The sequence below is a fragment of the Marmota monax genome, unplaced genomic scaffold, assembly GCF_021218885.2.
Source record: "Marmota monax isolate L192 unplaced genomic scaffold, Marmota_monax_Labrador192_F-V1.1 WCK01_AAM20220418_F8-fsc00050, whole genome shotgun sequence".
Lineage (NCBI taxonomy): Eukaryota > Metazoa > Chordata > Mammalia > Rodentia > Sciuridae > Marmota > Marmota monax.
In genome coordinates this window covers 10,755,750-10,768,125 of record NW_026694552.1, presented here as the reverse complement: position 1 = coordinate 10,768,125, position 12,376 = coordinate 10,755,750, and positions in this window count along the sequence as shown.

Here is a 12,376-nt window from a genome sequence, read left to right as displayed (position 1 = left end):
GTTAAACAACACTTTTTACAAAAGCCAACCAAGAAAAATGATGTCCATTCTTCTGGATGACTACAAAGGAGAATTTGTTCTCAAAGTAGTGTTCTATCAGATCTATAATTCAATCACTTCTCTGATTTTATCTCAGGGAATATACTCATTTCTGAAATGATGGGAACAGTAGGATTTCTAATATTTCCAGAATCCTTACCAAAAATTGATAGGTTGGGGATAATTCTGACTATTTCTAGCTCCTGGATATGTATTGATTTGCAGACTCTCAGGTCTGCAAGTCTGTGCATGGTGACAAGGGAGGGGTAAAGAATGTGTGTGACAATACCAGACCTTAAACTATCTATAAAGATATAGTAACAAAAATGGCATGGTATTGACACCAAAGTAGACATGTAGACCAATGGTACAGAATAGAAGACATAGAGACAAACCCACATAAATACAGTTATCTCATACTAGACAAAGGAACCAAAAAACCATACATTGGAGAAAAGATAGCCTCTTCAACAAATGGTGCTGGGAAAACTGGAAATACATATGCAGCAAAATGAAAATAAACCCCTATCTCTCACCATACACAAAACTCAACTCAAAGTGGATGAAGGACCTAGGAATTGGATCAGAGACCCTATGCCTAATAGAAGAAATAGTAGGCTCAAATCTCCACCATGTTGGATTAGACCCCAACTTCCTTAACAAGAGTCCTATAGCACCAGAAATAAAATCAAGAATCAATAAATGGGGTGGATTCAAATTCAAAAGCTTCTTCTCAGCAAAAGAAACAATCAACGAGGTAAAGAGAGAGCCTACATTTTGTGAGCAAATTTTTACCATAGGAACATCAGATAGAGCACTAATCTCCAGGACATATAAACAACTCAAAAAACTTAACACACACACACACCCCATACACACACACACACACACACACACAACCAACCCAATCAATAAATGGGCTAAGGAGCTGAATAGACACCTCTCAGAAGAAGAAATACAATTGATCAACAAAGATATAAAAAATGTTCAACATCTCTAGTAATTAGAGAAATTCAAATCAAAATTACTCTAAGATTTCATTTCACACAAGTCAAAATGGCAGTTATCAAAAATATAAGCAACAATAAGTGTTGGCGAGGATGTGGGGAAAAAGGCACACTCAAACATTGCTGATGGGACTACAAATTGGTGCAACCACTATGGAAAGTAGTATGGAGATTCTTAGAAAACTTGGAATGGAACCATTCCATTTGATCCAGCTATCCCACTCTTTAGTCTACACCCTAAAGACTTAAAAACAGCATACTACAGTCACTTCAATGTTTATAACAGCACAATTCACAGTTGCTAAACTGTGGAACCAACCTAGAAGCCCTTCAGTAGATGAATGGATAAAGAAACTGTGGTATATATACACATGGAATATTACACAGCATTAAAAGAGAATAAAATTATGGCATTTGAGGTAAGTGGATGGATAATATCATGCTAAGCAAAATAAGACAATCTCATAAAACCAGGGGCTGGATGTTTTCTATAAGTGCATGGTAATCCACATGGGAGGAGCATGGGATAAGTGGAGGAACTTTGGATAGGGCAAAGGGGAGGGGGGAAGGGGCAAAGGGGTTGGAAAGTCAGTGAAATGGGATGAACATCATTAGCCAAGGTACATGTATGACTGCAGGAATGGCGTGACTCTACTTCTTGCACAACCAGAGAAGTGAAAAATTCTGCTCCATTTGTGTACAATGAGGTTTCACTGTCATGTATAACTGATTAGAATAAATAAGTAAATACATACATACATACATAGTGTGTGTGAGTACCATAGTTTCTTTCTGTTACTTGTGGTATGCAGAATTCTAAATATGCACCCTTTGTCCCTAGCTAAGTTCTACTCCTTAATATGATGAAATATCACTCCTGTGGTTATGTTACATCATAATGGCACAGTTGACTTTTAGAGAGGGAGATTATCCCAGCAGGTCTAATCTAATCACTTAAACCCTTAAAATCTTATTTGTGGCTGGTGGTAGACAGGGAAGACAGAGAAATTCAAAGCTCAAGAAGGGCCTAAAGTGCTGTTATGGGTTTGAATATGGAGACTATGTGAGAAAGAATGCAGGTGGCCTCTGGGAACACAGAGTGTTGCTCTGGCAGATCACCAGCAAGGAAATGGGGATTTCAGACCTGTAACTGCAAGGAACTGAATTTTTCCACAACTAAACTCCTGAGCTTGGAAGAGAGTCCTGAGCTTCCAGATGAAAATGCAGTCCAGCTGACAACTTGATTTTAACCTTTTAAGACCCTGAACAGAGATTCCAGTCACACCACCCTGCACTTCTGAATTACAAAACTATGAGCTAATAAATAGATGCTATTTTAAACCACAAGGTTGTAGTAATTTGTTAAGTAGCAATAACAAAACTAAGACATTGCTGTATTTGTCATGTCCTAAAATCACAGAGCTCCTGAAACCATAGATCATTTTATCTCTTTGGAAAAGGCCCACTGTCCCTCATGCAATGTCTTATGTCTTGTATGTATTCCAGATCTGTTAAAACATGACCAATATGCTCACTGAGCCAGGTGCAATTGCTCAATGTGCTCATTGGACTTGGAGTGTCATTGAGCTGCTTCTTTGGTTTATAGCTACTTTACAACTACTTCTCTGCTGGAAGATGAGGGCCACTGAGCTAGAGCATTCAGCTTAGCTTCTCCCTCCTCCCTACAATAGACAGGAAGGGTCCCTCAGGCACACACGAGTTTAACAACCACATCGTGTGGTCTTAAATAAGCCAGGCTGAGTTCCCTCTGGGATCCGGGAGAGATGATATCAGGAATAAAAATAAACCACTAGGCACTTGCTGCCCTCATTCTTGGGCTGATGAGGAGGCAGATGATGAACTTGTACTTTTAACATAATCATGAGAGTGGAAAAGGGCTTCCTCCTTTTTCAGTTCCTATCAGGGTCTTTGTCTAGAGAAAGGCTGTATTTACAGGGCTTTGCAAAACATGGCTTCCTTTGTGTTCTCAGGAGGGAGGGCATAGGTGGTGGCTGTAAGGTTTGCCCCTCCTTCCCTTCCACCTCCAATCTTCCTTCCTTTCCTCTGCTCCTTATTTCTTATTTTATTTTATTCTTGCTATCAAGCTGCTTAGTTGGGATTGTGAGAGCTCTAGAGCTGCAAAGGAAAAAAAAAAAGGCCTCTCAGAGTGAGATAAATGCCCTTTATTCTTGTTTGAGTTTCTCACTGCTTAGAGTGTAAGAGTAGAAAATAGAACAGTCTAACAGAAGCAGAGAGCAAGACCTTTTCCGTGGTGTTTGAAAAAGACTAAAAAAGGGGGCAGAAAGGAGGATGAAGTGACCCTGTTTCAGTCCCTTGGCAGTTACTCAGTCAACATTTCTGTAATGTCATGACATTTACTGTCATCTTATGTCATTAAACAGGGTATAAAGGGGTTTCAGCATAAGGGTCTATTGTGCCCAGACATTTGCTGTCTGTTCTTGGGATCCAAGGGAAACAGAAGACTTGATATTTGTCACTAAGTTTTTAATGAACCCACGTATTTTAAAAAAACATGCAGAAGTTACAAATAACCCCAGGATCATACAGAAGAACTGAGGGGGTATATTGCAGGGTTGAAAGAGAAGTATAGAAGGCACGTGTCTTAGTGGTGGCACATGAGAGAGGCAGAGGAAGGTTTTTTTTATCATATGCTTTTTGTAAGGAATGAAATTTAGTTTAGGCGTCACAGGGTGAGGTTAGGATGAACATTCTTTGTGTCTAACTGTCATGATTTTCTTATTGTTATGGATGCAATTGTATCCTCCAACCAAATTCATATGTTGAAATTCCAATTCCCAGTACCTCTGAGTGTGAACATATTTTGGAGATAGAGCTTTAAAAGGTTGGTTAATGTTAGGTCTGGCGGTGTAGCTTAGTGGTGGAGCACTTGCTTAGCGTGAGCTGGGCCCTGGGTTCAATCCTAGGGTCCACAAAAAAGAATTTATTAAAGTTAAATGAAGTCATAAAAGTGGAGCTCTGATCCAATATGACTAATATCTTTTTAAGAAGAGCGAAGAGACACCAAGGATGAATGCACACAGAGGAAAGGCCATGTGAGGTCACAGAAAGAAGATGGCCATCTGCAAGTCAAGGAGAGAGTTCTCAAGAGAAATCCAATCTGCTGACACTTTGATCTTCCATAACCGTGAGCGATAAATTTCTGTTATTTAATCCCACAGTCTGTAGTGGTACATTTTGGCAGCCTGAGCAAATTAATATACATGTGGAGGTAGACTATTCTCATTCTTTGGTTCTCAGTGCTGGGTGGGAGTTGCTCTATGTCACTGATTCTCATGGTCGAAGCTTTAAGTGGGTTAACAGTGATGGGTGTGTCAGCACTTGGGGAGACAGGCAGATTCTGGCAGGACTCTCAGCTGGGTGACCTTCTGTAGGTCATGTTACTTATCTGGGCCATTTTTGTCTCTTCAGTGAATTAGGAAATTAATAAGAGTGACTTGCTAATGCATGGATACAAAGTTCAAGGTGGGGATCATAACAACTTTGGTAGATTTTTCAAAAATACATATGCTCTACTATTTCTTTGCTGCCTGCCCCTTAATTTATTTTGTTTTAAAATTTTTCTTGTGATGAAAACATTTAATGAGATGTAGCCTCTAAACAAATCTTAAAATAAGTAAAATAAGCCTGACACACAAACACAAATACTACATGACTGTAATTATTGGGTCTCTAAAATAAACAAATTCATACAATAAAAAAATGGAATGGTCATTACCAGAGGATGGGGGAGGGAAATGAGGAGTTATTAATTAGCAGGCATAATTTCAATTTAGTAATAATAACAAGTTCTAGAGAATCTGGGTTCTATACTGCAGGTCATTTAAGGTCAGTAAGTTTGAAAGTCTGATAGTCTTACATACCCATACACTCCTACTTCCTGTTTTCAATAAGCCTTTTAATCCTAGAAGGACAGTACCTTTTACCTTTTGTCTGGGTAGAGACAAGAACTTCAACCATTCCACGCTGCCACCATTAGATTCTATATCAGAATTCCTCTTCTGAGGTTAGAGTTGAGGGGAATCATAGTAGTGGTGAATCAGGACCCTCAAAGTGCTCAGCTATCTGAGCTTGTTCAACAGGTGAAATTTGGTCTAGGAAACATCAATGCCTTCACCTCTTATTTTATATTTATTACTAGAAAACGTATTTCCAATTCTGGAGGGGGTGGTATAGTCATGAGACTTCTTACAGTCTGAGAGGAGCCCCTATTCTTAGCTTTCTTAGCATTCTATGAGCTACCCATGCATTTTTTGGCTGTAGTTTTCCATTCAGACAGTCTGAATGTGGATGAATGCATATGGAACAGGGGCCTGAATATAAGAACAGTGTTTCCAGCTCATGGATAAAGACCTTATTTCCTCTCCCCAGCCACTAAGCCCTGTTACCTTTCCTGACCTATTCCCAACCTCCATACTCAAATGAGCACACCTGGAGTATGGAGGCCTGGAACCCCCTGAAGCCCACACTAGAAATTCTGAATGCAGCTGAGTAAGTGGCAGAATGATTTAGCATCTCTTTCTTCTGCTTTGATGAGCCTCTAACCCAGGCAGGAGATTTATTTCTGTTGGCAATGTTATTTCAGGGCTCAGAGACCAGTTGTCTACCTGGCTCTTCAGCCAATCAGAGGCAGGGGCAGTGGGGGCTGGCAGGGGTAGGGTACACTGGGGATAGTACAGGTTATTTTGAGCTTATTCTTAGTGAGCAGCCTGGAGCGTCAGTGTCTGCACATGATTCAGTTTTGCCTGGTGATGGTGGCAGGAGGACACTTTGCTTCAGGTGCTTGGCGTTCAGTATTACAGAAACGAGTCATGGGAAAGGCAGTTTCCTGATGCCAATTCAGTCTCTCAGATCACTGGAGGATCAGGAGGAAGATTTCATGTAGACAGCCTGCTATGTGAACAGATGCAGAAATGCCAGTGCCCACAGGAGGGCCTGGTGCTTAAAAAGGAAAACAACCAATCTGGCACTGTAATGTGTCTGGTCTGATTTAGAGGAGCAAGAATATATGACCCTGTCACTCTCAGATCTACTGAGGCAATACTAGCAAGAGAATGGGCAAGGGAGAGAGACTAGTAGAGAGGACTGGGGAAGGGATACCCCATATCTCCATATCCTCCTCTCCGAGGAACAATGACAAAGAGCCTATATCTGTGCTAACTTAGTGCATCAAACACTAGGTGAGAGCTTACTCTGGTTCCCAAGGAATTCTTTCCCCATTGTCACCACACTTCCAAATCCCTGGTGCATAGAATTCCTCAATAACTCCAATTTCCAGGCGTTTCCCTTTTCTAACTGCCTATAGGAATAATTAGTGCAATGCTAGCTACATAATAAATGTTCAGCAAATGTTGAATGATTGAATGCTTAGTCTATATCAAGGTATATTTCAAAGCTCAGCTGACCCCTTTCTTTCAAATATAATCTTAATCTGAAACTCTGTGCACAGAATGGATTGAAGTAGAATACTTCTGAGTTAACACCTCTCAGTCTTCCTCTTGTTATCTCATATGGAAAAATAGTCAAAATTCAGCAACTATTCATTAGTATCTATGATTTTCCCGGCCCCATAAGCATTCCAGAGGGCTTAAAAGGAGAGAAAAGTTTTATCACAGAGAAAACAGAGTTTAAAATGAATGATAAGATAGATAAAATCAAGATACATGAGATAACGAAGGAATAATGGGCAGGGGAAATATTACAATGAGCTGGATTCCATCAGAAATTTAGCTTTAAGCTAGGCCTTTAAAAGAAAAGCAAGCTTTCAATGTACAGGAAGAGTGGAAGGTGCTCAGTTTGCTGTTACTATGTATACAAAGTCATGAAAGTGGGACTGGGAAGAACATTGGAATCAGGAAGGAGGAAATAGAATGAAGGTGAAACAAACTATGTAAAGAGAAGATGTATGTGTATGTGTGAGTGTGTGCTTGTGCACTTGCACACATGTTCCCATAATATGTTGGAAGGAGTGGGATTTACTAGGCAGCAAGTTAGAGTCAGATGATGCTTACCTTGAAAGTCTTCCAGAATTTAGGAGCTAATAAGCTATGGGGGAGCTACTTAAATATACGAATAGCCCAGTGAGACATATTTCTGGCAGTGACCTAGAGAACACATGCAAGGAAAAGATGAAGGTCTACATGTCCATGTAAGAAGTTACTTAAGTAATTCAGGGGAGAGGCCCATCTCTCTATTTTTCTGCTCAATGTGACACAGTCCTGTTGAGTTGGGTTGGGCTAAACCAATCTAGAAAATTACTATTTGTATTTTATCATAGACTGTGTGGCCTACTCAACTATAAACCATTTTTAAAGCAAGTAACACCTTTATTGTATGGGAACTCCAGCTATATGACTGTTTCAGGAAGCTGAGCGTATTTCTGATAAAGTGAAACAGCCCAGGGAAGGTGTATTCTAATGACATTGTGGCTGACTAGTGGTTTGAACTAACACAGTCCTGTGGTAAGACCTCAAGTAAATATGGCATCTTTGGTGGCACTCAGATTGGATGTACAATGAGGATTTGTTTTAAAATATCAGAAGAAAATTATACATTGCAATTGGATTACAAGGACCATGGGAACATTTGGTAGAGTTACAAACTCGAGACAATAGATTTCAGCAGCTCAGTCTGTGCACAAGCGGTGAACTGCATTTGCCTCAAGGAATGTGAACAAATCTGGTGTTAATGCATTTATTCCTTCTTGTCTCTACATTGCTGCAGGCAGTCTTTACCAATTCTCAACCTGACTATGATACCTACATGTGAGGTACAATTTTAGGTGTCCTATTTAGTTTATGGTATTAGGACAAGAGGTTGGATTGATTGCAAGTAAAGGGGACAAAAAAACCTACAAAGGAAGCTCAGAGACAACACATCTAGAGAGGTACATGTGACTAGCTAGGAACTTTCTTTGGACCTTGGGAATGTGATAGCTATCATTATGAGTGAATACGACTCTTTAGGAGACAAATAAGAAAAAAAATAAAGAAACAAGAGGTGGGAGGCTAGGGTGGGGCCAAATATGATTAGGAGGACCAAAGGGAAATATACTTGGCCATCTGTAACTGTGGGTTCTCCATCTGTTGATTCAACCACTATTCTCTAAATATTACAGTACAATTATTTACATAGCTTTACATTGTATTAAGTATTCTAAGTAATCTAGGAATAATTTAAAGTACATGGGAGGATTTGCATAGGTTATATGCAAATGCAATGCTATTTTATATAAGAGACCTGAGCATCTGTGAATTTTGGTATTCTGGAGCTAGGGAGTCTGAAACTAATCCCCCACAAATAGTTTGTTGAGACACTTAAAATCATTCACTTTACATATGTAATATTTTTTTAGTAAATGCACTATTATAGACACTAGAGAATCACCAGTGAACTCAAACATATGTGCTTCTTGAGCTTACATTCTAGTGTGAGCAGGAGGTAGTCAAGAAACAAAAGAAATAAGTAGACCTTCCATGAATGGTATCATCAAGCTCTATGGCTTTTTTATCATCTATGTTCTGATTCTCAAACTTATATATCCAGTCCTTATATCTCCCCAGAATTCTAACCTCATTTATCCAGCTTCCACTTAGGTCTTATTGGCTCCTCAAGTTTAATTTGATCAAATCAGAACTCTTGATATTGTTACTCTCACTGCCTTCTCCATCTTGATAAATGGCAGCCATATTCCTCCAGTTGTTCAGGCTAAGGCCTAAGAGTCATCTTGATTCCATTCATTTCCTCACTTTCCTGCCTTAATTATGTCAGAAAATCTTGTCAATTCTACTGTCAAAATACATGCTGGATCTGACCATTCCTCATCACCTTCATGGCTACCACCCTAATTCAAACTATTATCATCTCCCACCTAAAAACTGCAAGACACTCCCAATTGATCTCTCTGTACCCATTTTTTTACTCCTTCTAATCAATTTCCCACACAGAAAGCAGAATGATTTTACATATTTTACATAAAATGAATTCTATCACATCACTTCCCTACTTAAAAACTAATGACATGACTAAGAATTAAATGACAATAATTTTTCAAGACTACCCATATTGTCTGGTCAAGATCTGGCCCTAGCTTCTTTCTTTCTTTTCTGAAACTAGCCAGTGGTAATAGTTTGTTTCCACATTTTTTATTTGTTCTAATTAATTAGACATGATAGTAGAATGCATTTTGACACATCATACATAAATGGAGTGTAACTTCTCATTCTTCTGGTTGTACATAGTGTAGAGTTACACCAGTTGTGTAATCATACATTCACATAGGGTAATAATGTCTGATTCATTCTACTATCCTTTTTACCCCAAGATTCCCTCCCCTCCCTTCACTCCCCTCTGTCTAATCCAAAGTAACTCTTATTCTTCCCTAGGTCCCCCTTATTGTGAATTGGCATCTGCATATCAGAGAAAACATTTGATTTTGATTCTTTGGGACTGGCTTATTTGCTTAGCATGATATTCTCCAGCTTCATCCATTTACCAGCAAATGTCATAATTTCATTCTTTTTAAAGGCTGAGTAATATTTCATTGTGTATATGTACCACAGTTTCTTTATCCATTCATCTGTCGATGGGCACCTAGGTTGGTTGCATAGTTTAGCTATTGTGAGTTGAGCTGCTATAATCATTGATGTGGCTGCATCACTGTAGTATACTGATTTTAAGTCCTTTATATATAGACTGAGGAGTGGGATATCTGGGTCAAATGGTGGTTCCATTCCAAGTTTTCTAAGCAATCTCCATACTGATTTCCATAATGGTTGCACCAATTTGCAGTCCCACCAGCAATGTATTAGTATACCCTTTTCCCCACATCCTCAACATTTATCGTTGCTTGTATTCTTGATAATTGGCATTCTGACTGGAGTAAGATGGAATCTCAGGGTAGTTTTGATTTGCATTTCTCTAATTGCTAGATGTTGAACATTTTTTCATGTATTTATTGGTTTTTCCACATTTTATTGGTGCATTATAGTTGTACAGAATGATGTGATTTGTTGTTATATATTCATATATGCACATAATATAGCAATATAATTTGACAAACAGTACTCTTGCACTTTTCCCCTCCCTCCTTGCCTTTCACCCCTTGGTCCCTTTCCTCTACTGATCTTTCTTGATTATCATGTGTTCCACCCACCTTTCTTTTCCTATTTTCTTTCTAGCTTCTGCATATGAGTGAAAACATATGACCCTTGACCTTCTGAATTTTACTTATTTTGCTTAACTTGATGGTGTCTAGTTTCTTCCATTTTCATGCAAATGACATAGTTTTGTTTTTCTTTGTGGCTATATATATATATATATATATATATATATATACCTATATATACATATTTTTCATATATATATACACACACATATCTATCTACATCTATCTATCTATCTCTATATCCCATTTTCTTTATTCATACATTGATGGACACCCAGGCTGGTTCCATATTTTGGCTATTGTGAATTGTGCAGCCCCAGATTATTTCTACGACCTCTTCTACCAATATCTTTCTCTTAATCACTAAGCTTAGGGTACACTGGTATATCCTTATTTATCATTTTTATTGATGAATTATAGTTATACATAATAATGGGATTCATTCTGACGTAATTGTACATTCACATAATTGATCCTTCTCATTCTCTAATATCTCCACTTTTCTTCCCCTCCTCCCTTTCCCTGATCTCCTTTCTATACTCTGTCTCCCTCCTATTTTTTTAAATTAGCACATTATAATTATGCATAAAGTGGGATTCAATGTGATATATTCATATATGCACATAGCATAATTTGGTATATTTCATTCCACATTATCTCTCCTTACACTGGTCTCATTTCTATTGGTTAAACCATCAAAACCTTTCTCCTTCTCCTGATCTTCACCATTTTTCTTCCTTTTGCCTATGGTATTTTTTCTCTGGCTCTTCATATGGTCACTCTTATTTTCCCACCACAAGCATTTCAGAGATGTTAAGCCAACTTTTTGTTATTGTAACAGGTACCTGAGACAATGAAATCATTATGAAAAAAGAGGGTTATTTGGGTTCACAGTTTTGGAGGTTTCAGTCCATGGTTGATTGGGCCTGTCACTTTCAGGAACCAGGTTAAGGCAGCACATCATGACACAGCTCATGGCAAAGCCATTCATTTCATGGCCAGGATGTGAAAGAGATAGGGAGAGGAAGGTTTGGGCTCCCATTATCCTATTCAAAGGCTCATTCACAGGGGAGACCAGTGTAAGGGGAGGTAAGATGGAATGAAATCTACCAAATTATGCTATGTGCATATATGAATATATCATAATGAATTCCACTTTTATGAATAATGCACAGGACAAGAAGACTCTATGTCTTCAAGGTTCTACCACTCCCCATTAGCACTATGGACTGGTGACCAAGCCTTTAACACGTGGGCCTTTGGGAGATACTAATCAAACCAAAGCAGAAGTATTCTCTCACTATCTAAAGTAGACCCAACTACAGTTTTCAATGGCATGGAACCCTATCATATACTCATTACAACTTGAAATTATTTCACCCATTTGTGTATATGTGTGTTTGCATGTGTATATGTTTGTGTGTGTCTCTGTCTATTCCATGAGATTGTAATCACCATGAATGTACAGTCAATGTTCATTAAAATTGCCCCTGTATTTCTAGTGCTCAGTATGTTAGTTACATAATAAAATGTTTTAAATGAACTAATGAATGGGGTAGGATTCTGGAACTGGAATATAATCATCATGAAAGTCTGAAGAGACTAAAATTATGAGGTTTCTGGGCCTCAGACTTGAATGTCAAAGACTGTTGAGTTAGGCATATGTTTTCAGGATAGGGTAAGGGACAGAGATTATTGTGATCAGAGAACATGGGTAGTGAACCAGAGCAGTAACTGAAACTGTTTTAGATCAATGAGAAAAGACTGAAAGAACACATTTAAGTCCAGAGTGAAACTGAACTTCATAACCACAGCATAGAGAGTTTTCTTCTATGGAGATGGAACACTACCTACAGAGAGGAAATATATACTTTGGCATCAGACAGACACCGTTTTGAATATCACCTCAGCCACTGACAAGCTGAGTGAATTTGTCATATTTATTTAATCTATCTAAGCTTAAGTTTTCTCATTAGTAAATTGGCTATGATAATACTAACTACTTCATGTGGATATAGAAGAACTCTATGAGTCAGGCATGGTGGCACATGCCGTAATCCCAGTGGCTTGGGAGGCTGAGGCAGGAGGATTGCAAGTTAAAACCCAGCCTCGGAAATTTAGCAAG